This window comes from Furipterus horrens, unplaced genomic scaffold, assembly GCF_987537825.1.
Source record: "Furipterus horrens unplaced genomic scaffold, mFurHor1.1.pri manual_scaffold_6, whole genome shotgun sequence".
Taxonomy (NCBI): Eukaryota; Metazoa; Chordata; class Mammalia; order Chiroptera; family Furipteridae; genus Furipterus; species Furipterus horrens.
In genome coordinates this window covers 51,581,748-51,607,322 of record NW_028327176.1, presented here as the reverse complement: position 1 = coordinate 51,607,322, position 25,575 = coordinate 51,581,748, and the positions used below count along the sequence as shown (strand labels likewise).

The 25,575-nt window shown below is 42.2% G+C and overlaps 1 protein-coding gene and 1 pseudogene across 2 annotated transcripts in view; one reads left to right on the top strand and one right to left on the bottom strand.

Annotated features, from left to right (window-relative positions):
- The window catches only part of TGFA (transforming growth factor alpha), a 97,955-nt gene that overhangs the window by 6,075 nt on the left and 66,305 nt on the right, over positions 1-25,575 (top strand). The window lies entirely within an intron of this gene.
- Positions 15,909-16,718, bottom strand: LOC150006179 (calponin-2 pseudogene; annotated as a pseudogene).

Below are 25,575 nucleotides of genomic sequence, written 5' to 3'. Positions count from 1 at the left end.
CAGTCACAGCACCTTCTCCATACACTGCACAAATTGTTTTTTGCATTTCAACTGCATTACCTTTCTTGAAATAATAAAGCATAATAGACCAAAAGTGCTGGGTATTTTTGTCCATCTTCAGTAGTAAAATGGCTGCACAAAAATTCACCAATTTTGATATATTTTTTAAATGTACACTGATATGATAGCTGTCACAATACATCTAACAAAATTATTTCAAATAAAGTTAAAGACAACTAAGAACTACTAAAGCCATCATACAGATAAAATATTATGGACTTTCTGGCCAACCCAATATAAACATTATTTTACACTAAAGGCTAATATGTTTAAAATTGTATCTAGATTGAGAATTGGAGTACTTTTACATTGACTTTTGGTTTTGTTCTGCTTTTTGCCCCTGTGAAATGTCAAATAAAAAATGTAGAAAAACCTGAAATCTAGACTACCAGAACCATCTCTTAAGAATTCTTCATTTCAGGTACAAGGCATATTCCCTTTAGACCAACTCTAAAATCTGGGCAAATTCTTTTGAAGCATTATGAATTGGTTGTATTGAATATGACTTAAATTGTTACCTGAGTTTAGAACAAGTTAAGTTTATTAAAATGGAATTTCATGTATTTGCTACTGCTTTTTTTTTAAGTCCTAGAAAGCAATTTTCTTTTGTATAGTCTCTCCCTTGTCAAGTGAATTCTATGCTCAGTACCTTTGCCTTTAATTTTTCATTGTCCCTTTACCTTGAAAAGCTTTCAGTCTTCTTTTTCTCCTTCTCCTTTCTTGTACATCTCAGGTACTTGTAGATGGTTAGGGCTTCCTCGAGAAGGGATATACACATAACTCCTTTGTGTAACAAGCTTGTACTTAGAACTTGGTGGAATTGCAGCCTGCTATTGCCTTGCTTTTTTGTTTGTTTGTTTTTAATCTTCAAATATGTTAACACTTCAGCAGCAGAGTTCTGGCCCCTTCAGGTCCTGCCTTGGATTAACATTGTTGGTGCTTGCCCTCTCTTTTCTACTTGTTTGAGGGCCGCTTGAGAGCAGAGAGCCTTGGTCTTCATCTCTGCCCTTGGCCCTTCTGAGCACAGGTGGAGCCTCAGAAGCGAACACTAAGCACTTGATGACACCTTTGGGTGCCCAGTGCTGGATACTCCAAGTGAACACTCTATTGGAAGACACTGGCCACATAGTTACTCTTAATCCTGAAAAATTCTTTATTATGATAAGGATAGTGGTAGCATATAAGTTCTCACAACACCAATACAATTAGTCTTTAGAATCTATTTTAAAAAATAGATTATGATTTAATGTTTTTAATGATTACAAAACATTTTTTTCCTTCTAGACCATTTGGAAAATTCTAGAAAGCATAAGGGAAAAAATGGTTTAATAACCTGTAATTCTACCATCCAAAGATAACCACAATTAACATTTTGTTGTACAGGTTATAGATAAATGCATAGGTAGGTAGTCTTTTGTGGATTGAGCGTCGGCCTGCGAGCTTAAGTGTCGCTGGTTCGATCTTCCAGTCAGGGCACATCAGAGAAGGAAAACTCTGACTCCAAAAAACCTCCGCTGCCTTGCGGCATACCTCTTCAGGGGAAAGGCTAAGGGAGTAAACCCCGACAGAAAATCCGGAGCCGGAGTCCCTAAGGCGGTTTGACGTTGTAGTCAACACCGGCAACTCCTGCGGCGCACCTGAAACCAAGCTGTATTGACTCCGTCTTTCCCTTGGACCCTTCAGCTGCGAAGAGAGGGGGGGTCTGCTGCATGGGCAACAGCAGACCCTCCATATCACCCTGCCCAGGCTCTGTAGCTTCAGCTTCACTGGAGAGGACACTCCAGCGTCATCGCAAGATGTCGATTCAACACGGGAGGAGACAGATACCGTGTCACTCCCGAGTCGGACTGCACAGCCATTCTCGGCGGTGCAGATAGACTCTTAAGAAGCTACACCATCGTCTCTAGAGACGGACGGCTGCCGACGACGAGGTAGTCTTTTAATAATATTTATAAATTCCAGTGAATTAATTTGTTTTTGTAACTTAACCTTTCATAATAAACATTTTTATGTCATTAAACAGTCATCATAACATCATTCTTGGTTGCTGGGAAATAATCCCTTGACTGCATTTACTGTAATTCAACCAATTTTGAAGACACCCTTTGGGCCAGATTTTTCCTATTTTTCACTACTATGAATAATCTACACATTGTTGGTGGGAATACAAATTGACAGAACTTTTTCTGTAGTCAATGTGGCAACAGATATCAATTTTAATTGAGCATAATTTGGGTTACTAAATATGCAACAAAAAATGTAAAGGATGGTGATAGTTGACTGTTTATCAGAGTACATGGTGCCAATACCACACTGCTACAGTTGCTTAAGTAGTTCCCTAAGTAAGTTATTTTTGTGTGATAACACAATGATTTACTATGTCATATTTAAAAGAATAAAGGTTTCTTATGATGTATTAAATTTTAAAAGGCATAGAACCATATTTTTATGTAGTGCCTTGGTTTGAATTTGTTTCTTTTTCATAAGAATATTTTAAATTTATGCCTTTTGAACCAGCGACTCCACTACTAGGATTATACCCGAAGAATCTTGAAACACCAATTCAAAAGAACTTATGCACCCCTATGTTCATTGCAGCACTGTTTACAATAGCTAAGTGCTGGAAACAACCTAAGTGCCCATCTATAGATGAGTGGATCAAAAAACTGTGGTACATTTACACAATGGAATACTATGTAGCAGAAAGAAAGAAGGAGCTCCTGCCATTTGCGACAACATGAATGGAACTAGAGAGAATTATGCTTAATGAAATAAGCCAGGCAAAGAAAGAAAAATACCATATGATATCACCTAATACAGGAAACTAAAGAACAACACAAACAAAGGAACTAAATAGAACAAAGAGCAGAATAGCAGTCAATAGGGGAGAGGGGAGAGGGAGAGAAGGGGGATAAGTAAGGGAAGGGTTTAGTCAAAGAACCCGTATAAATGACTCATGGACACGGACAACGGGGAGGGATATGATTGCGGGAGAGAGGGTGGGTTGGGTGGGGGAGAGAAATTGGGGGAAAGGGGGACAACTGTAATTGAAAAACCAAAAATAAATAAATAAATAAAAGAAAAAAAAAGAAAAGAATATTTTAAATTTATAATGCCTGAATTCAAGGAAGATAAATGATTCAACAGACATTCTTGGACATAAATGTGTAATACATCTTTGATTATTTAGGATAAAGTCCTAGAAATTGGCCTTTTCTCCCACCAGCAGTATAACAAATGCCCATTTTCTTCAATCTTCCATAACACTAGAAATTGGTTTTAACATTTCCCAAGTTGATTGGAGAGGAAAGGTCTCAGCCCAGTTTTTATTTTTAGTATTTCTTAGGGTGAGTAAATTTGCTGGCCATTGTCATTTTGTTAGTTGCATCTTAACCTTTTCAAACTTTTTCCTTCTTGATTGATCATCTTTTTTCTTAGAGCTTTACACAACACTTTATATAAAACAAACATTAATACGTTGCAAGTATTTTTCCCATTTAATGTCTGTCTTTTGCTGTTTTGTTTATGGTATTTGACGTGGCTAAGGTTTTTATTTTTAAGTAGCAGAAACTATAAATCTTCCCCCTTAAGCTTACTACCTTTGCCTCTAGATTTAGGAAAACCTTCCCTATGCTAAGGCAAATATTTACTTATTTTTTTCTTCTAAATCTTTTAGTGGTCTCATATATTATGTTGAACTATTCTACCTATAATATATTCTAGTGTATGGTATGAGGCATAACTCATATTTCACTTTTTAAAAATAGCCAACCAGTTAATAGTCTCAATTGCTATTTGCGGAATAATCTATCATACCCACTATGGTTTGAAATTCCATTTTTATCATATGCTAAATTCTTATAACTACTTGAATCTGTTTATGGAATTTCAGTTTGATTCTATTATCTTATATTTTTGCCCTTATTGTGAATTTGTTCATTCATGTATTCTGCAAACATTTATTGAGCACCTATTCTGTGATGGGATTGCTTCTAGATGCTAGGAAATCAACCAAGAATGAGACAAAGTCCTGTCGTGGAGCTTGGGTTCTAATGGGAAAGATCCTCCTTCTGCTCTGTATTCTCATCAATTATTGCTAGTATTTAAAAGCCTTTTTAAAGAATATTTATTTTGTAATGGGTTTGTTAATTCTAATAGTCCTTCAAATTCATTCTCTTAGGTTTCACAGTTATATGATCATGTAATCCTGAATGGTAATAACTTTGCCTCCTCCCTTTTAATATTTTTATTTCTTATTACTTTAAGAACAGCAGTGTTTAAAAGGCAGTAGATATCCTTGTATTTTTCTTGACTTATCATGTCTGTAGTATTTAACAGTTAAGTATTAGGATGACTTTGTAGTTATATACATATGTGAGTTTATATTTATATCATGTATATATGCATCTAAACTTTATTATGTTAATGAAATATAATTTTCTTCATCACTTACTAAAAATGTTGGCATTTTGCTTTGTTTTGTTTTTTAACACAGGGGAGAGAATATAAGTTGTCTTTTTTCCTTCAAATGTTTTGAGGACTTATATGGACTTAATTATATTAAAGCCATTCTTAAATTCCTGGACTGAATTTTTTGTAACTATGTGATAGTATTCTCTGTAAGTACTGCTAGATCTGATCTGTCCTAAAGTGTTTGGGGCCTCATTTTCCTTTTTAGGTTTTGATGTCTGTGTTATGTCAGCTTTATAAAATGAAATTTAAAAACATTTCATCTGTTTTATTCTCTGGAACAATTGAAATATCATAGAAATCAATGGCTCTGTGAAGGCTGAAAAAATTACTTCTGAGCCTGGTCCCTTTTTAGTGGTCAATTCAAGTCTTCTACCTCTTGTGTCATTTTTGGTTTATTTTCCTCACAGTCTATTCGATTCAGATTTCTAAGCATTTAACACAGATTTACAAATGACCTCCTTTTAATTTAAAGTTTTTCTTTTGCATCTGTGGCCCCAGTTAATGAGACTTCACCAAATATGAAACAAAGTAAGCACCTAGGCCCCCCAAATAAAGTATACTTTTAAGTATGTTTCTCTTGGCAATAATATTTTTTTGGCGAAAAATACTTTTTAATCATTAGGCCAAATTTAAGTGAAAGCTCCATATTTAATAGTGTTCCCAGAAGCCAAGGAAAATAACTAGTTTATTTGCATAATTGCATCTGCCAAAGTTGTTATTGTAATGTCATTTCTGATTTGAATGATGCATGACATTGTAATTTCTAGCAGAAGCTGCTAAGTATTTTCCTGTTGGTTCCTTAAGCATTTAAATGTATTAAAACATCCAAATATGCAATTGTGTCCATTAGATGCTACAATAGCATTTGGAATAAGAGGACCCAGGCTTGTGAGGGAGATTCTTGTTGTTTGCTCATTTGCTTTTTGTTTGTTTTGTTTTGTTTTGTTTTTAAGATTAATACTTCTAGGTCAAAATATTGGATTGTTACAAAGAGGCCATATCTTCAGCTTGAGTTCCTTAGAACCTGCGATCTGAGTTTGAATGAGGTCAGTCAGTAAACAATTCTCTGGGGCAGTTAGAGGATAGATCTACCTTGCATGCTCTTTCCTCACCTCTTGCCAGGTCAGAGGCATTCTCTGTGTAATTAATGTACTTCCAAGAGGTACAGGAGATTAACTAGCTAAATGGTACACCTAATGTGCTGACACAAAAGCAGCTGAAGCCGATAAATGAGAGGTTTGCAATTACACACTCCTCTCCCTCCCTCTGCAGGCCTTGGCAACCAACTGGGAAAACACAAACTTAGGACACTTTTCTTGGTTGAAAGAAGCAGCTCAAGGAGGGTGGGAGGAGGTAGAAGAGAGTAAAGGGGGAATAAATGGTGATGGAAGGAGACTTGACTTGAGGTGGTGAATACACAACACAATATACAGATGATGTATCATGGAATTGTACACCTGAAAGCTATGTAACTTCATTAACCAATGTCACCTCAATAAATTTTAAAATAAATAAATAAATAAATAAAATTTAAAAAGAAAAAGCAGCAGCAGCTAAAGACCTGTAACTTTTACCATGGCAGTGGCTCTGAGGAACTGGCATATGAACTATGGAGACACGTAAACTGTTCACCTTATTTGGCATGAGCTCAGATGGAAACTCTGGGCTTGAGCACTTCTCACCTGGGGACGGCTCCCGGATTATTATTTTTGCATTGGAGGAGCACGTCATTGGGCCAGTGCATGCTAGCCACACACCCTGCCAGCAAATTGAAACAATGACAGATGTTTTTTGCACATAGCAGACCTTGGGTGTTATAATTAGGGTTGCTGGGGATGAATCATAGATCCCTGAACTAGAATGAAGAAAGCAAGCCTGTGGGACTCGAGCATTTTTTAGGAAGGTGACAGAAACTCAGACATCACCCAGATGGGGAATCCTTCTGCATCTGGACTCTCTCTGAACCTCATCAACCCTCCTCCTGCCCTCACCAAAACACGAAACAAGCACACGTGTCGTGCTGGCCCCTGTTCAGGTCACTTAGTGCTCACAGATCATGCACACCCTCTGGTCGCCACCTCCCTGTGCAGGCCATTCGGGACACACTCCCTCTCTGTCAGCCTCGGTTACATCCTACTTGTTCTTTTTCCAAAAAGAAAGAGAAATCAGAATATACAAACCAAAGAATCTAAGAAACACCCCCAATTAGACTCACCAGAGTCATCCTCTTACTAGGTTTAACCAACAGGTAGGTGTCCTACCAGACCTAGTTCTGTGTATAGATATAGATATTTGTATATTCACTTTCCTTCAGAAATGCCATTTGGTAGATTATGTTTTCAAATCTGCATTTCACTTACAGTATATAGGGAAAACATTTCTGCGGCAAAAATATAAATATATCAATCTATTATTTTTTAATGACTATAACACATTCCATTATATAACTATTATTGTTTATTTATTCATCCCTTATTGAGATATAGATTGCTTCAAATGTTTAAATGTTCAAACCTGAAATGAAAATTCTTCCAGCTAAATTATTGCTAGCATCTTCAATTATCTTCTGTGGACTATCCCCAGAAATGGATTACTAGGTCACCTTTTAACATGCTTTGACAATGTACCCTCCCTGAACAGTTGTACAAATTAATACTTCTACCACCCACGTGTGAATGCCTATTTTCTAGACTTTCCTAATTATGTTGGAAAATGGTATCTCATTGTTTTAGTTTGTATTTCTTCGGGTAAGATCAAAATTTGCTACCATTTAATGCTTTCTCATGTTTGAGTATTTGAATTTATTTGCTTATTTTGGGGTAGGTTATTTTGGATAGGTTATTTTCTTATTGATTTGTAAGCAGTTTTTAAAAATATTTTCTTCATTTTGCCTTTTAAATTTAAATGTTTTGTGTTTGGGTTTACGGAAGTATGATTATTTGGGGTTTTTTGTTTGTTTTTTTACTTTTAACCATTTAAAATCTGTTCATTACTCCTTTATGACTTCTACTTTTGCAGAATAGTCTCTGAGTAGGAAGGCGTTTCAATGACTATTTGATCTCTTATTTTCTCTTGTACTTTTATGTTGTTACTTTTGGGGTTTAAATTTCAATTCCTTGAGAATGTATTTTGGTGTAAGGTGTGAGATAAAAATCTAACTTGCCTGTTGTTGAATAACGATCCAGTTCCTCTAACACCATTTGTTGAATAATTTATTTTCTACTCACTGATTTCAAATCCCACTTCTGTCACTTGATACATTCTTAGGAGTACTGGGTCTGTTTGTGGAATTTCTGTTCTGTTGCATCAATAGGAGGCTCGCCCTGTAATGACCATTCTCTTGGACTGGGAACACAGCATTGCCCCAGGAAGCTGGGGCAGAAAATATTGAGAACTAGGAAAGCAGACAGTGTGTTATAGTGAGTATAATTTGCTTCTCCCTCTCATGGCAATACTTCACTTCCCTCCCACCTAGGGCATGTGGGAGGAAGAAACGCTTGTGGTGACGGAGGAAATGAACTTTTCCTGTGGTAGAAGAGAGAAGGATTACTTACCATGTTTCAATCCCTGGGGAGAAAGGATGTCTTACCTCCTCTTCAGCTTGGTCTAAGACTGATGGGCATTGGGCCTTACTGTACTGGAAGGCGTGGTGAGCCTGCTCTGCTCTCCTGTTCTTGCTGGAACTTCATGCTTTACAGAGTTTGGGGGTCATGAGGCAGCCCTAGAATCCACCATGTGACACTTCAGTTAACAGAGACTGTATATTTTCGTGTCCCCTTCTCAAATGGGAGCACTGTGGAGTACACTGTGGCATGCTTGGAACCACAGACCAAACCTGGCACATCTCCCTGGAACGAGGAATAATTAAGGAATCTAAAAGGAACTTAGCTGGCAAGTCGGAACATTGTTTTCAATATTAAAACATGCTCAGATTGAGGTTTGAAATATCAAAATTAACTTTTAGGATGTAACACCACTAGTCAATTAGAGTGTTTTTTTTTCCTTCAGTTGTTTCAGACTGTGCCCCAGACTCTATAAAGGAATGGGTATGAGTTCCTTCTCTTTGCCATTTCAGGGATTTTAATGGAAAAATGTGAGAAAAACTCTCCCATGTGGATGACTAATTTTAGATATTTAAAGTAGAACAAGACGGTAACTAAAACAAATATTATAACTTTATCATATTCTTCTTACTTTGGATTTAATTTATTTTTCTTTTTCAAACCTTTTCTAAGGTGAAAACATAAATTATTGATTTTAGTTCTTTTCTAATATGTTTATTCAGTGTTATAAATTTGCCTCGAAGCACTGCTCTCGCTGCATCCCGCACATTTGGATGAGTTGTCTTTCCAATTTTATTTAGTTCAAAATATTTTTTGACTTCTGAGATTTGTTCTTCAACTCACATGTTATTTAGAAGTGTGTTGCCTAATCTTCAGTATTTAGCTCCTTTTGGTGTGAGAGAAGACGTTGAATCATTTCTAATCTTTTAAATTTGTTAGGGTATGTTTTATAGGTCAGAATGTGGTCTGTTTTGATGAATGTTTATGTGAGCTTGAGAAGAATGTCTATTCTGTTGTTTTTGGATGAAGAAGTCTATAGATGTCAATTATATCAAGTTGGTTGATGGTGTTGTTGAGTTCAGTTATGTCCTTTTGATTTTCTGCCTGCTGGATCTGCCCATTTCTGATAGAGGTGTGTTGAAGTCTCCAGTTATGATCATGGATTTATATGCTTCTCCTTGTAGTTCAATTAATTTTTGCCGCATGGATTTTGACATTCGGTTGTTAGGTGCAATACATGTTAAGGATTATTATGTAACTTTATCATTCTTCAATGATTCAGAAGCTATTTCAGAGTCTCTCATTGCCTGAAAGTCATCATTAGTAAACTCTCATCCCACCCCCCAACATGGTACTTGTAATTATTGCAAGTCTTCCATTACTACCTGTGAATGAAAAGTTCCAGAGAGTAGTTTTCTTCCTGAGTTAGTTAAGAAAAACTACTCTATTGTAATTTTCCTTGTGGAGAGAAAAAAAATACAAAAGGCATTACTCCAAGTTTCTGGACTACTGCTGTATTAGGACCTAAAGAGGGGGGCCTCTGATTGAGGCCATCATTTCATGTAAGTCCTTACCTTGAACTTTCTGTAGGTGGTAGAAGGTTTTGGTGAACGAACTGGTGATGCCACAGTGAGTAACTTGAAAGTTAGAGATTTATGCTTAAGAAAACAACTTCAATGTAATGTGAGCTTATTTTCTTATAAAGTGCCTCTTTCCCTCTGTGGAAGAAAGGGGGAAACAAACAAAACAGGCCTTTCAACTAAATTGGATTTTTCTGATTTTAGATAAAAGGCAGGACATTTTTCTTTTAACAGTAATAGCAGAGGCATTTGAAGTATCTCTGCTGTCATCCCACGTAGACTATATCCAAGTGATCAAACAGTAGTTGTGATTTTTTGTGAACTGGGCATAATGTAACATGGTTCTTAATTCACTGAGGTAGCTACTTTATTCACTTAATGCTGCATTTTATAGAGCCAAAGGGATGAATAACAAAGATAAGATTTATCAGCTCAAAGTGAGGGACACTATTTATTTGTTTGTTGAGGTTATTTATTTTATACATGGATTGTTTGGATCCTCTGCTAGGATTGGTGACATTAATGCAGAGGACCATAACCTAGCTCTTGCCTCCTGCTTCTGAATTTTTTGTAGATTGTAGCAGAAGCAGATGCACAATATTTTTACAATGCAGTAAGATATACAGTGGGCACCTTGGGCTCAAGAGAAGGGTTCTTTGTATGACAAGACAAAACATTCTTTGAGGACATAATGACCTCCACGTAGAACAGTGCCTGTACATGGTAATTTCTTTAGGTGCTTTATGTGGTGTGAAACTCCTTTAACCCATCTAGAAATCCTATGAGATATCATTATGCCCATTTTGCAGATGAAGAAACTGAGGCACAAAAATGTAAAGTAACTCACCCAAGCTCCCACAGTCAGCAAGTGGCAAAATAAGATTTGAACCCAGGATCCTTGCCTGCTGACCTAGGCATCCCATTATTCTACTTCTCTGTATCAGTCATGGAAGGTTCTGGATGCTGAGGAGTCTGGAGTCATTCATGTGTGACAGTGCCATTTAGTAGCAGACATTAGGCTAAATGCAATCATATTTTCAGATAGCTGGTCCCCTAAATATTTACCATATTGAGAGTAATTGCCATGCAGGTAAGTGTCATGCTGGCTAGAAAAGAATTTTATCATTTCCCAATGCTGTGAAGTATCATAAAGAAACAAGTGTGGTCAAGTTCTTTTTTTCTCTCCTGTAGTCAAGAGTTCAGATGTTCAGAAGACAGATAATCATGTGAGTTGTGCTACCTGACATTTTTTGTTGTGACCAGAGAACCTCTAACAATAAGTTCATTAATGGAGGCCTGTTTGCATTTCTACCATAAATTTTTTAAAGGTGTTTTTTTTAAGGTGTTATTTTAAAAGATCATCTCTTCCATTAATGTGTCTGAAAGTCACAGCACATGGAAACTGTAGTCACAGCATGTGGGAGGTGCTGGCTTGACCTCTTCCTCACCCCATTCCTACACTTCCCCAGTTGACATTTCCCCCAAATAATAGTGGAAGATGGTAGAGTCTTTAACACTTTTACTTTAACACATTTAGTTTTTCGAAGTCCAACTAAAGATAGAACCTGTGTTAGTACTTTGCTAATAGCTGGCTTACTGTCAGACTCTTGGCCCTCAACTTTAGCAATGACATGTGCCCAAAGAAAAACATAGGTATTTCCTTCGACTTTATGGAATAGCTGATCAGAATTAAAATAGCATTTATTGTTTCATCTGCACATGGGAACTTTCTTCCTTCAGCTGGCAGCAGTTTTGATAGCCTTTGCACCTCTGACCAGAGAGTTTAATATCTGGATCCTCAGGTGTTAAGAGCAATGCCACAGTGTGGATTCTACCCACATGTATTAAAGGCCATTTCCCCCTCAGGCAAAGGTAAAGGAGTCGTACGCATTGGCACAGTGTGTTACTAACACATGAAACAGCCAGTGGGATGAACCTCTTTTGCAATGAATGAGCATCTGTAAAAAAAAAATGTGGGTTTTAAAAAATCAATGTATTAATTAAAGGACCTTATTTGATAATCCTTTATAGAACAATCTGTCCTTAATTTGTTTGTAAATCCAAATCATTCATATCTCTGGTGTGCTTAAAGTAGATGGACCCCCAACATCCACCCAAAGTTGACTACTTAGTAGTTATATAAAAACCCATCCTGTTGGCCCATGGGGAAGGAAATGCGGATGTTTTAGGGAGCCAGGAAACTAAACTACCTCCTGAGATTTAAACAAACCTACAGATAGTAGCTCCTTATAAGCATTCTGTTGTTCTTAGAGCAGGAGGCCGGCTTGTATTTTCCATGGCTTCCCCACACTGCCCTACAGGCTTCCTTGATCTTCAGGTGCGTCACCTAATCTCTAGTTACCCAGCATCAGACATTTCTTCCTCAGATTGATGCTTTTTAGTTGTAACATTCAGCAGGAGAAAAAAACAAAAAAGAGAAGGGTTCAACATTTTGGAACAGAACAGTACCTTTGGGTCAAAATTTCTTCATCTTTTCAGCTTGTACCTCAGAACCCAAGGAACCAAAATTGCAAGAAGCCAGTGAGTGATCACAAGGAAAAGATTTTGGTGCAATGAGCCTGCTGTTTCCCAGCAGTAAAGAAAATAAATGTGCTTAATCACTCATAGATGGGCTTCACCTACTAATCATGGAATGGCACTTTCCAGCTGTTTTCCCTTCTCCTCTGAGAGGAACTGCCTGAAGCTGGGAGAGGGTTCTTTTCCTAGGCCAAGGATGAAGTCTGTCTTTCTGAGAGGCACCACCCTCTGCAGAGAGCTCCCACAAGCCTGCCCTGCAGATGGACAGTTTATCTGAGATCCCAGCCTTGAGAAGTGAACCCCAGGGAGTGCGGGGTGGGGGTGGGGTGGTATGTTTGTTATGCCATAAAATGAAGAATATACTGTTAAGCAAGGCAAGTACCAGCTGCCTTTGTGATTGGGAGAGAGGGTCAGGTTGCAAAGTGTAACCCCTCCTGTGTGGGTGGTCTTCACCCCTGAGGGTTCCATGTCCCCAGAGTCTGGTCCTGGCTCAGCCAAGAATGCCCTCGAGGGGGCTGTGATGCCATCTGACTCCACTGGGAGCAGAGCAAAAGTGAGCAATGGCCTCACTGTTTGGCCTTGAAGGCAAAGTCATTTACTTTTGTTTAGGCTCCCAATAGAAAGCATTAACAAAATCTGGGTTGTTCTAAACTACCTACTTATGTGCTGTTCTTGGTTTTCTCCACTAGCCTCTTTCAGAAATAGTTGTCATTGTTTTCACCTGGGCTATTTATCATCTGATGAGCTAGCTATTTTCAGAGGCTACACAGGCAGAAATTTTCTGAAAATCTAGGGCTTTGTTTATATAAAAACCTTCTGCAGAGAAATTGGTAGTAATAGCTATTGGTATCCTTAGGTTCTACCTCCTTTCTGCTGGGGGAAAAAGAATCAATCCACTTTGATATGGTCATCATACCAAGGGTGTTCCTGGATGACCTCTTGCTCCATTGAGAGTAATTGTGTGTGAGAGTGTGTGTGTGTGTTTCTTCTCCAGGTTTCATTCCCTACTTCATGGGCTTTTTCTTTTTCTTCCTCTATTCTCAACTTCTACAGTGCAAATGGTTGGCAAATACATTTTTATTGATGACAAATAATTTACCCCCAGAGTCTCTCTTCACTTCTCTCTTCTCTTTCTTCTCCTCCTCCCCCATCTCATCTCCACATCATCACTGACGTAGCAACAGATATTTTATAAGCAGAAATGAGAAATAGTGCCACTTTTTAGGCCAACTGTGGTCACTTGGGAGTGGCTGTTTAGAAGGATTGAAGGCTGCATCTGTGTCAGTGGGAATGGTGCTCTGATCAATTAGTAATGTCTGCTGTGGGCTCAGTGTGGAGATAATGATACATGTGCAATATCTTTGATGGTAGGACACTTTTTCTTAAAAATGAGAAAAAGATGTGTTTTCAAGGAATTGGTTGAAGAAGGTCCCACTTATGTTACTTACATTTCATGTCCTTTTGAGTACACTACCTTGATTTTCAAAAAGTGTTCCATAAACATGATACCATAGTCATAGAAGTACCATAGAGTCGTATTAGGCACAATTAGCATCCCAGCAAGGCAAGGAGCCCATGGGGGTGTGGACTGGTATGTCCTGTCATCATTCAGGACACGGGCATTTGCCTCCCTCCAAAGTAAGAAACTAATGCTGGGTGATGAAGCTCTGTGGCAATGCTATTGAGTAACTAGGAGTGTTGCGGCTGCCCCCTGGTCAGAAGGGATGCTGCCTTCTATCTGTCTCAGAGGGAAGGGTCCATTTTCCAAGAGGATGGGTGGCATGTTGAGTGCTTCAGCTGAGCAGCCATCTTAGCGTCTTTACACCCACATCAGTGAGGCCACTGTCCGGTGCTCTCCCGCAGGCACCGTGGGGGATATGAAGGGAAGGAGAGAGCTGGGCTGTGCCCACAGGGGGCATTAAGAGGTTGCTGCAGATGCAAGACATTTAGCGTAGAGAAACTGGGTCTGCATGTTTGCAACTTGCACAAGTTCTGGTCACAGGTCAGGACAGAGTCTGTTCACTTTGCTCCTTGGCAGCCCTTCCCTTGGCCCTTCCCTTCTGAGCCTGACACATTAGTCCAGCCATAGGCAGTAGTAGAGGGGTACAGAAAACCCTGGGTACAACCATCACCCTCTGGAGGCTATCTTATCCTGGATATCAAATGTGTGTCTCACAGGTAAGCCTGGGGTTACCTTACACTGAGAGTCTTAGGACCTACTTGGAGATGACCCGGGGCAGGACCTTCATGTTAGCTTGTAGCATCCAGAGGACCTCAGGGATAGTGGGAAAACCCTGGAAGGGATTATACTAAAAGCTCTTTAGAGAAGTTTGAGAACCTCAGGACCAAGATAAGATTGACTTGTGTGGATTTGACTCTTGTGGCATTCAGCGTGCTAATGGGTTTCTTTAGGCCTATGTTCTTGTGTGTTTATTCATTTGTTTGCTTTTTTATTTTTTGAGCAAGATGGGTGGTCAAGAAAGGTTTTTGAAGACATCAATGTTTGAACTGGCCTTGAGAGTTGAAGAAGGCCTAGGTGAAGAGAAGGCAGGGGCATCATAGAGATAAAGACGAGGTAAAGAGAGGAGGTCCCTGAAGAAACAGGACCAAAGAATACATCCCATATTCAGTCCTCCCAAGTTCAGTGACTCTTATCAACTCTGATTATATTCTACATCTGACCCTTCTCACATCCTTCCCTGCTACCCCTCACCTTTCACCTGGACTTCTGCAGTAGTCTCATCTTCACTCTCCAGCTTCCAGTTTTGCATCTGGTAAGGCCTCTTCTGTTCTCAGTACCCCAAAAGACCGCTTCTAACACATACGTCATATGCTGTTGCTCCTCTGCTCAAAACCTTCTGGTAGCTGCTCAGCTTATAATAAAATTCAGACTCCTACCACTCTATCTGCCTTAGCATCTCTCCAGCCTCATTCCCCAACACTGTCCTGCTCCAGCCACACCAGCCTTCTTGTTCCTTTTTGTTTTTTCCCTTTTGCTAAAAGGTTTTTATTGCCTTTGGTCCACAGTTGGTATTTCACATTATCTCTTGTTCTCAGGGCTCCTGAGTGGGATTGGTCCCAGAAGGGCCTCCTGCTCTAGGTCCCTGTGCAGTATTTCATGGGGGAGAAAGGAATACTATAGAAGGAGGTTCTGGCTTTGCCTCAACCATTCACAACTCCACTGTCCTGTCTAGGCCTCAGTTTCCTCACTGGGCCCCTGGGAGGGTCCTGGGGAAAGCCAGTTCCTCATGATGCCTAAAATATCTGGGGACTGTGGCCTGACCCTCTCCTAGGGGACTTCCTTCCCAGCAGCACCCCCTCCAGCATCCCTACCCCATCACCCCAAATTACTTTTGTTTAGTTAAAACTGCCTGAAAATTTTGTGGGTACAGAAACCACAAACTGATCAGCAGAGAAAAGGGAAGAGGGGCAGAGCAACCGGAAACCATTTGAGGCCAGTTTCCCACCCTGCACAGGTTTCTTCTTCCCCCTACAGCTTGGCCCAAAGCCTGCTGGGAAATTTGCTACCTGGATGTGCACTGGCAGGGACCCCTTATACCACAAAAATCTAGATCTGGCCTTCACAGACCCTCAGCTGGAAGTACTTGAACACAGAAGAATAATATGAAGACACAGAAAAACCCAAAACCCCAGATGGAGTGATGACGTAGGGAGATACCCCACAAGGGGGGACTCAGTAGCCTGCCTCCTCTTGGTAGTAGGGGGGATATTCTGGGGCCTTCCCTGGGCTTTGGTAGTCACCTGCTGACCCTGGAGCCCCATCGTCCACTGGGCCTTGTGGGCAGTACTTGGGGTCATATATCTGCTGGCCCAAGCCAAAGACCTGGCCACTCTGGTTGGCACCCTGCGTGTAGCCCATCCGCAGAGACATGGAGGAATTGTCACACTTGTCGATCCCCAACTTGGTGTCATAGATGTGCCGCCAGGTCCCGGGAGCCATCATGCCTGACTGGCTGGCACACTTGTTGGTGCCCATCTGGAGCCCAATGACGCACTGGCCCACCTCCATGGTAGCATCATCAAAGTTCTGCTCCTGCTTTTCTGAGTACTTGATGCCGATGTCCACACCACTCTGCAGCCCCTTTGTCTTGGCCTTTCCTGCCAGAGCCAGAAGAAACACCTGCACCTGTGTCATGTTTCCACTCTCAAAAAGGTCATTGGCCTCGAACAGGTCCACAGAGTTCATGCCATAGCTGACCATGGCCTTGGTGAAGTTGGAGAAGTTTTCTAGCTGGTGCCAGTTTTGCATGGAGTGGTTGATCTTAGGGACAGAGCCAGGCTACAGCTTATTCATGAGTGTGCACAGGATAATCCCATCCTTCAGACCCTTCTGGAAGTCAGAACCGATAGACAGGCCCGTGAGTCCCTCGATCCAGCTGTGGAGTTCTTCCTCCTTCTGAGGGTCATATTTGGATAGGAGCTGGTTCTTGACCTTGGCCAAAAGCCTGTAGGAGGGCCCCTTGTTGAACTGTGTGGAGCTCATGTCAGCGGCGGCGACAACCTTCTTGTTCTTGCTTGAACAGGCTAAGTTCACTCCCACCACAGGACCTTTGCACTTGCTGTTTCTTTCACTTTGGATGTCCTTCCCCCATATATTTGCAGGACTGGATCCTAATTTTATTCAGGTCTCTGTTAGATACGACCAGCTCAGAAAGGACATCCACAATGACTCTAATGATCTACACACATGCACCTTCAGTGTCTGCATTATTTCTTGGAGAAGTATTATCACAGACATGTTTTCATGGTGCCTTATTCCAGAATGAAAGTACCAGGATTCCACAAAGTCCTTAAAAAGTTTTTGTGCTCAAATAGGAGTCCAAATATTGTCTTCTTTGGTCCACACTCTCTAGACATCTTTGTGGAAATGTGTGGCAGGTTTGGCTTGAAACGGAACTGAATTCATTTAGCAAGTATTGTTGAGAGCTATCTCTGTGTCAGGAGGGCACCGTTTGGGCCCTGAGCATACACCGAATCAAAAACACCCTCTCTCCCGCACCCCTAATTGATCCCAAGAAGGCAGAAAATAAACAAATAAACATACAATAAAATGTCAGGTTGCAACAGTGCAGGGGATGGGGTGTGAGTGAGCTGCTCACTTCAGTACCTTGCTCATAGGTTTTCATAGAAAGATGATGTGGGATATTTAAAAGGCCCAAGTGCTGTCTTATTCCTTTCCTGCCTGAAGTATAAGGAAAGAGAGGAAGAGGAGGATGAGAAAGTTCTCTGTAACTCTAGTTTCATTTTGTTGTGACAGAGGCTATACTTGACACCTACTTGGGAGCTCACTTTTCGATGCAGCTGGAAGGTCAAGAAATTGGATGAAACAATCTTGCTAGCAACTCTTACATCCTGTTACCTCAGTCTCACAGCTGACCGTGGCTGGCACCAGATTGAAAATTGTATTCATAGCTAGTCCTTAGCTGAGAGACAGCACATCTAGGAAACATCATCCCTTTTACATTAGGGACCACCAAAGCAAAGACTGTTGCCTTGAAACCGAGATACTGGATTTCCTTGGTTGTTTCAAAGGCTGTTTAGATTCCTGACTATGTCTGTCAGCTTCTCTGTGGGAAGACTTCTCTTGAAGACCCCTCACCCATTATTTCTCTTGTTCCTCCCCTGCCTTCTCTTGGCCTGTGACTCTACTCTGCTTTCTCTCATTTGATGTGCTCCCCATTTGAGAGGGAGGCAAAGGGTACATGGCCAAAGCTGGGCGTTGCTCTTCCTGGGAGCCACTGTCCAGTGAGCAGAGACTTACAACCCATTTCACAACAGGGGAGAACTAAGTGTGCTTCATGCCCTCTAAGTTTTCACCTGGCCAGAACTCACAGTGATGGCAGAAGATGGCCAGGAAGTGAGCTCTGTGGTCTGTCTTTACATTCTGCTGAGCTGATGGGGCAGCGATGGTGCCTGGAGCCGTGGGACTCTGTGAAAAGCTGCGCAGTGTCTCCTCTGTATTTCCAGAAAAGTCCAACCCAAGCTGTTCATGCCAGCTTGGCCTTCCTAGGGAAGGACATTGTACTTGCTCTTAAAGAAGCAGTAAGACTAGACAATTCAGAATGTGGAGAAAATAATAGGGCTTTATACTGTTGTAATTATGATTAGCTGGGTTTTTTTTTTTTTTTTTTTAATAGGTATTTTTTAACAGCTTCGGGTTTATAGAAAAATTTAGTGGAAAGTACACAGTCCTCATACATTTCCTTACTTCACCCCACCCAATTTTCCTCATTATTAACACCTTGCCTTAGTGTGGTATGTTTGCAACAATTGATGGGCCATTATTAGTGCATTATTATTGACTAAAGTTAATGTTTTTAACTAAAGTTAAATGTAAACTAAAGCCCCTAGTTTACATTAGGGTTTATTGTTTTGTATTGTGCATTCTATGAGTTTTGATGAATGTAGAATGACCAGTATTCACCATTGTAGCATCATACAGAATAGTTTCACTGCCTCAGCTATCCTGTGTTTCCCTTTTTTAATTCCTCTTCCCTCCCTTTTTCCAAACCCCTGACAACCACTGATCTTTCTACTGTCTCCATAGTTTTGCCTTTTCCAGAATGTCATATACTTGGAATCATATGGTCTCAGCCCATTTTTCTTATTGGCTTCTCTCACTTAGTAATATGCATTTAAGGTTTCTCCATGTCTTGTTATGGCTTGGTAGCTCATTTCACTGCTGCATAGTACTCCACTGCCTGAATGTACCGCGGTTTCTCCATTCACCTACTAAAGGATGCCTTGATTCCTTCCAAGTTTGGGCAGTTATGAACAAAGCTGCTATAAACACTTGTGTGCAGGTTTTTGTGTGGACATAAGTTTTCAACCATTTGGATAAAATCAAGGAGCTCAATTGTGGGACCATATGGTAAGACTATGTCTAGTTCTGCAAGAAACTGCCAAACAGTCCTCCGAAGTGCTGTGCCATTTTATCAGCTGATTTTGGTTCCTATGCCACTTTCATTGAGATGGGTCTCATTTTTCTAGACAATTCTTCAATAATACACTGAATATTAATAACCTAAGACCCTTTTCTCACCGCACTTCTACTTGGCACTTAAACGTACAGGGTTTCCACCCACATTCTTCTTTATACCGTCCTCCTATTCTTGCTAGCGCTGAACCATCCTTGCAGAAAATGTCCCTTTTGCCTGCTCTTTCTGCTCTTTTGCTTCTCATCTCTAACCTGTCCTCCCCAAAAGTCAAAGAGGTAAATAGGGGCAGAGGGCCACAGCAGGGGTGTTGAGGGAGATCCTATTCCCATTCTTCCCTGGAAGAGCTACTGTGTTTTCCCCAGGTTTGTGTCTTTCTTTAAAATGCTCTAAGTTGATACCACTAAAAGGTATATGATGCTCTCTGCCTCAGAACTGTGGGAACAGGCATGCCTCATTCCTTACTGTTTTGTCTCAGTCAGCAAACGAGACTCTTTCCATATGACTAAGTGCTTTGGGGGCATTTTACGAACAGCTTTGCTGTGTGTGGCCAGAACTCACGTTGCCCCAAGGGAAACACGTCAGGGGTCCTAAAATAGGGCAGTGGACCCAGAGAGAGTTGAAAGCATCACCTCTCCTGTCAGTGCCCCCCCCCACACACACACACTCTTGAGGCTCTTGGAAGTCTTTCTGGAACCCCATGACCATAAAACACTGGGATTGGGTTTGTTTATGGCTTGTCAGTCTTGTTTCTTTGTAGGTAGACTTCGTATTGTGCAACCCAAATACTCTGGGTTAATATAGAGACAGGCAGATGAACATGAGAAGAGAGGGAATTTCTGAATGGCAAAGAGAGCACCCAGTTAACTGAGGGCAGGCTGATCACCATGGTTACTCTGCAAGCTTCCCTGAAACCATCTGCAAGGCTCTAATGAGCAGCCCTGTCTGTCCATGTGACTGCCAGCTTGTTCCATTTCTCCTGAGTGTTGGCTGCTTCTGCCCATTTGCTTGGATGCTGAATGACCTATGGTTGAAGGGACACTCCCTGTTGGGGCCCAGAATTTTTCGACAGAGTGCACTATGAGCATTTCATGCAGGACAAAGTCCTGGGCATTACAGCAAGTTGGCATCCCATCTCCCACACACTAAATACCAGGAGTACCCCCAACTCATTGTGACCACCAGTTTCCGGATGCCCCCTAGGAGGCAGTGCCAGCAGAGAGAACCCCTGGGTTGCGGGTGGTCTGGGCAGGGTGTCCCAGTGAAATGAGCTCAGTCTGAGTGCTTCCTGCCCGCTCCTCATCCAGGCTCCTTTCAGGAGCTGCAACCTGCACTTGTCACTCAGGCCCTTTCTCACCTACTCTCTCCTCCTAGAGCTGCCCCTCACTTTCAGGGCCCAAGGGAAACAAAGACATTGTCACTGTCTGCAGCGTGATGTGGATTGAGAAATGCGGGGTTAGAAGAAATTCATGGTGTTTTCCCTTTAACTCTGAAAATCTATAGTTCTGGAGATTTGTCTCCTCTCTGAACCCTTCTTCTCAGCCCGTGGCCCTTAACTGGTCCAATGAGTTCCCCACAGGGGTATTCTATGGCCATCCCTGAGAACACAGAACACAATGGAAGTCTGACAGTGGTGATTAGTATTGGTACAACACTGTCCCTTAAGCCCGCCCTGCCCCACCCCACCCCCAGGGCTGATGCCACATTGATCTTAAATTCTGCCAAGTCACACAGTTATTTATCTTGGCCCAAACCCCAAACTTCACAGTGCCTTCTGCAGGGTGGTTCTGGGGCTGACCTGAGTGAAATGGTGGAAAGTGGTGAGTTTGTCGTCACCATACTATTCACATGGAAGAAGTGGGGCGGAGGCCAATGACTGCTTATTTTTTACCTCCTCCCCACTCATAGCTTACTTCCAAGCCACTTGCAGTAAGTGATGTTTACATATGGCTTTGACAGAGCTGAAGGATTGGCCCGGCTTGGTTGGTTCTGCTGAGAAGCTAACTGCTGGTCTGAAGTCCACGCAGACAAAGCCCCTGCTGACTCTTGGCCCAGAAGATGGCAATTCTGAGGTCCACGAGGCCAAGGGAAGCTGAGATGGGGCCAGTGGGTCTCCATGGAGTGGGAGAGGGCTTGTATCATCCAGTGGACCCCTCCAGAGCTGGCATTTGATTCCTAAATTTCCTGACAGCCAGGTCTCTGCTCAGCTGGTTCACAATGCTGAGAGCACTGGGCCCTGCAGATGGAGCCACTGTGTCTTTAGTACACGTCTCACCCTGTCTTTCCTCTGGGACCCTGGGAATGTCAAGCATAGTCCCTTTTGCAGTCACCTTGATGCCTCAACTCTGTCAGTCAGCTTGGCATGGCTTCTTGCAACCTCAGAGCTCAGCTCTGGTTGAGCCTGTTGGTGATTCAGTGGCCAGGGAACTCCAGCTAGCCTGGGACACTTGCCCTGCTGCTCTGCATCCCCTGAACGGGGGCCCTCAGCCAGCCAGCACAGGAGCAGGCCTTGCGGAAGAGGAAGTTTGACTCGGTGCCCAGCCCTTGGCCCAGGTCTTTGGTAAGGCTTTGTTGAACTCTGCTGAAGATCTGTTGTTAGCTGCCTCCTAACAACAAAGAGTATAGCATAGATCTGGGTGAATGGGATCAATCACCAGGCCTTCCTCACCCAGGATGCTCAGTGCATCCTGGCTAACTGATTGTTTGGTAGAGATGTTTTGCCCTTGTATGATATATGCATTAGTTGCAGGAGTCCTCTCAGACCACCAGATAAGTAGATACCATTGTTCTCTAAGGTTTTGAAGTGGGTGGTGAGTTGGAGAGAGTGTAGAGATATGTATTGGATCAACTCCTGGTCCTTAGAAACAAAGGTATTTTAATGAGGCAGCACCCACCTCCTCCTGCAAGGGTCTCTAAGGCTTTTTTGTCTAGTCATTTATTTTTGCTCACTTTCCCAGAAGTCAGTAAGATCACATGTCATCTTCTTTTATGGCTGCATTACTTCTCTGATGCCTGTGCATGTGGTGTGAGCCCTCGACTCTAAAGAACTCAAAGCATTTTGCAGATATTCTGATTTTCCCCATGAAGTAGGGAGGGGAAGATAGTAATCAGTTCTCCTGAATCAGAGATGGTGGGGAATGAGCTCTGGGCTGAGAGGGACAGGGGAGACCCACGTGAGCGACTTAAGTGGGCTATGCACCTGCCTGGTGCTGACAGGTGTCAGGAGATAAAAGGCGAGACTTCTACCTGCTGGAGTGGTCAGGAGGGTTGAACTGGGCCTGGAAGGCTGGACAGAAGTGAGGTCAGGGCAGCAGGAGGGTTTTCTAGGAGAGAAAGAATGAGAGAGCGTATGTAGATGTGTAGGGCTCAGCAAACCCTGGCCAACCTGCAGCTCCAGCCATTCAATGCGCTCTCCTCCTATCACATCCTGTCGTCTTCTCCTGGGGTTCCCAGGTGTCAGTCTTCCCATTTACTCATAAAGTTTTCAGAAGGCCTACGAAATGAGTTAAGGATCTGCAAACAAAACGTTTTAGGGGTCATTTTATCTGTAACTAAACAACTCAGGATCATCTTGGCATTCCAGTTCAGCAGACACACACTCCAGGCTCAGAAGGACACTTCCCCACAATTCTAGTGAGACTAGTTAGCTAACATCATTGTTGACATTGAAGACACATTTTAACTCACCACCCATCTGAATGGTGATGCAGCCGTTGTTTATAATGGAGTTCAGTGTAAATGGTTTCCAGGAGCTGGGAGAATTATTTTCTATAGGACAGGTACATTGTAGACACTGTGAGAGAAGGAACTTCTAATCCTTCACTATCTCGGCAGCACCTAGAACTGTGTCTTCCCTGTAGCGGGTACAAAGTAAGCACCTGTTGAATAAATAAATGCAAGGTTTCAAGTGTTCTTGTTCTGCAATCAGAGTAAGAACCAAGGCTTGGAGCTTATAGCTGAGGGCATCTAGGATAGACATGAGGAAGGAATTCCTGAGGATCAGCTGGTTTGTCCACTCCTCATGTGCACACTCTCAGTACTCATCTCCCTCCAACTCTGTAACGTCCTAGTGAAATCCAGTTCAGTGCATCAAAAACCTAACTAGGTGTGAGGCACTATGCCGGGCGGCGGGGTAGATGTGAGTTGGGTACAGTTCCTGACCACACTACAGGGTAAAGTAAGACAGATAAGACGTGAAAACTTTCAAACTACAAAGCAGAATCAAATAAGACTGCTCTGAGGAAATGATTATTTCTGACATTTGAGTGAAGCTTTGAGAAGCAAATCTGATTTCCATGGGCAGAGGAAGGGGCCTGCCCACTTGAGAGACAACATAATACAGGGGTGGGCAACAGTAGGTTTACAGTTCTGATGGAAAGTGACAAATCATACAACAGTAGGTTTACAGTTGTTCTGATGGAAAATGACAAATCATACAAGTAACACTACAATAGTTAATAAATAAATAAATACCACAAGAATAAACTGTAAACCTACTTTTACCCACTCTGTATTTTGGTAACTCTCTGTAATAGCAGCCACCATTTATGTGCCACTCAACATACAACACGCTTCTCATGTGTCCCCTCATCTCATCTTTACAATAACCCCGTGCAGGAGATGGAGATCTTTATCTCATTTTACAATGAAGGATAGCGGAAGCAAATATCACACAGCTGCAAGGACTCGAGTCAGGTCCCTAGTGATGTGAGCCCAAGGCACTGAGCTCTGAGTGAGGGCAAGTCATATGCAGGGAAAGGGGACAGTACCTGATGTGAGTGGATGGGAAGAGCAGGTGGAAATGGGTTTTAGGATCAGGCCCTGCACCGTATATCTCTGCTCGGGACTTTGCACTGGGTTCTGTGCACGGTGACTTTAGAGGAAAGGAGTGCTATGGTCCAGCAAGTGCTTCAGGAAGGTCCCTCTAGCAGCAGGAGCAAAGGTTAAAAAGCTGTTGGCAGGAGAACCTGTTAGGCAGGCAACTATGTGACAGCCTGGGAGAGATGATGGGGCCTGAACTGGGGCAGTGGCAGCAGGGGTGCTGGGGATGGATGAGATGGACAATGTGGAGGCGGGAGGTGTAGGAGGCCTTGGCTTGGAGAGCAGGTAAAGGAGAGGGAAGGGTGGACCATGGCTGTCAGGCCTCCAGCCCCACCCAGAAGCAAAGAGGAGGAGGTAGAACAGGTCAGGGGATGAGACCAGATGAAGTCATTTTTGAACACATGGTTTGAGGCACAGGCTTCTGGAGAGGGGTCAGGGTTGGAGATGGTGCTTGGGGCCTGGAAGCAGAGGCAGTGTCTGCGGGGCTGTATGATCCGGGTGCCACCCTTGGTGCCTCATACTCATCTGCCTTTGCTGTAATATGGAAGATTCCATTTTCCATGACTTTGTGTACTCCGTTTCATTTCCTTTCCTCCTTGCAGTAGCTGTGTGAGGAGGTGTCATCCTTATTTATGGATGAGGACACCGAGTTGAGTAAGACTAATAACATAAGCCAAGCTCTCACAAGTAAGGAGTGGCAGAGTCAGGATGTGAACCCAGGTCTGATTTCCAGGCTCCTTTCTGCTCTATAACAGACCCTGAGTCAGAATTAGAAAATGGTAGAGGGTTGCAGTGTAAGCACCCATCTGCTTATTTCTTCCACCTTCCTGATGCTAAAGGTTCAGACTGAATACTTTGGTTTTTCCTAGCCACAGATGTATTGAGATGGCGATGGAAAATACCTATGAACATTCAGGTAGCACTGGCTTATTTTCCATGACATCATAATTATGAGATATTGCCTTAACCTCATCAGGGTGGACTTTGCTGCCTATGGCCACCCCATTAGGAAGGGCACTGACCCAAGTGCATTCCCTCATGGATGGTGAGCTTGCAATATCCTACCTAGCCAAAATCAAGACTGCGCTGTGCTTGCTTAGGCAGCACCTATACTAAAATTGGAAGACTGTGTGGAAAACATAGAGATGGAACATAGTTCACTTTTAGGTTCAGATTTAGAATCTCCTCCATCTCTCCTGATAGTTGATATAAATGCCATGTTAAATTGAAAGGCAAAATTACCACAAACCACACACACTCATTGAGACACACAGCCTTCATATCACCTGATCCTCATTCAAGGCAATGGGTCCACCTACACAGCATTGGAAGGAGGCCAGTGTCCCTTGATGGTGCTCCATGTGCTAGATGGTTAAGGAAGATGGTCACCTGTTCAATTCCCAGTCAGAGCACATGCCTGGGTTGCAGGTCAGGTCGTCAGTTGGGGGCACACGAGAGGCAGCCACACATTGATGTTTCTCTCCCTCTCTTTCTCCCTCCTTTCCCCTCTCCCTAAAAATAAATAAATAGAATCTTAAAAAAGGAAAAGATAACCATAGAGTGAGAGACGTGCAGTGACTTGCT